This window comes from Parus major, chromosome 2 (assembly GCF_001522545.3).
Source record: "Parus major isolate Abel chromosome 2, Parus_major1.1, whole genome shotgun sequence".
NCBI classification, from domain to species: Eukaryota; Metazoa; Chordata; class Aves; order Passeriformes; family Paridae; genus Parus; species Parus major.
This window is the reverse complement of record NC_031769.1, coordinates 32,736,685-32,738,098: the sequence shown is the minus strand read 5'-3', so window position 1 is coordinate 32,738,098 and position 1,414 is coordinate 32,736,685.

Below are 1,414 nucleotides of genomic sequence, written 5' to 3'. Positions count from 1 at the left end.
TGGAGTCTGTCTCTTTGCAACTTGATTGCTCCCTACAGAAATCTGTAGGGCGTCGCTTGGGTCCGGAGGTTGGTGATTCTCTGAGCCAGTTCTATTGTGTCCTTGATGGCCCTCATCTTGTCAGTTTTATCTGAGTAGATGGGTTTCTCCGGAGTTCGTTGTCTTGGTTGCTGGTGGCAATCTGTCCTTTTCCAACAAGGGGGTTTTTTTCTGACCAGACCCGGAGCGGGGGGGGTTTTTTACATTTTGTATTACACTTTATTACAAACATATTTCTTTTATATCTTTCCGAATTTTTAATCCATGCAATAATTAATCACAATTATCTTGGTGGTATTTTCCAGCCTAAATTATTCTGTTGTTGTGTGATTGAGAATCCAAATGAACTAGTTTTTCAAAGGTGAATAAAATATCTCCTGAAGGTTTATTTTCGGCTTTACTTGGTTTCTCAGGAAATCAATGTCCGAGTAATTTTGTTTCCTCACTGACTGTGTAATAAAATTCCGAGAGAGATTTGAAATACGCAATTAATGTTGTGTGCTATCAATTGGAGATTTTCTTTGTAATAGTGTTTATGCTACAATTCTGACACCTTGGATTCCTGGGTTTTGGAATTTGTCTTCTAAAAAAGGGCTTGGCAAACTGGGGGAAATCATTTATCTGTGGCAGTGCTTGTCTCTTGCTGTTGAGGCTTTTCTTTTGTGCAGAAATTTGTTTAAGAGTAATAAATGAAAGCTCCTTGGAAAATATCCACTGCTGAGGGTGGTAGGAAAAGAGTTAATTTTCTGTTGCAATAAGAAGGGGTAAGGGTTTCTGCTTCATGAAGAGCTTGAATGGTCTTATCTCAGTACTGATAAGAATCTTCAGAGGCTCTGAGCAACTTCTATTTTGAAAAAAATAAATAATTTTAGTAGCATTATACATATTTACTTAATTTCTAAATACTGGAAAGGCTATGATCTTTTCTTAGCTATTTTCTGTAAACTGTGGACTAATTTTCCCTATAATGCATCAAAATATGAAGCAAGTTCTAGGATAAAAATTCTCAAAGAAAATAATAATTAATTTGTCTTGTGTGTCGTGTCCAGAACTTTTATCCAATAAGAGCTCTTAAGCAAAACCCTGCAGAGATAGGTGGAGATCAAGACTACGGAGAATTTCAGGGATGTTATATGAAGTATCTGCATCAGTATTTTCCACAAGGTATCTATTGATGGTGGTTCACCATTGCTGGCAGTAGAGACCCCATGCGGGTGCAGACAGGCTTCCGAGTGTCACTTGTCCCGTTGTGGAAAATTTTGTGGTAGTGTAATAAATAATTGTATGTATTAAAAATTCGGAGAGATATAAATTAAATGTGTTTGTAATAATGTGAAATATAAAATGTAAAAAAACCCTGCTCCGGGTCTGGTCG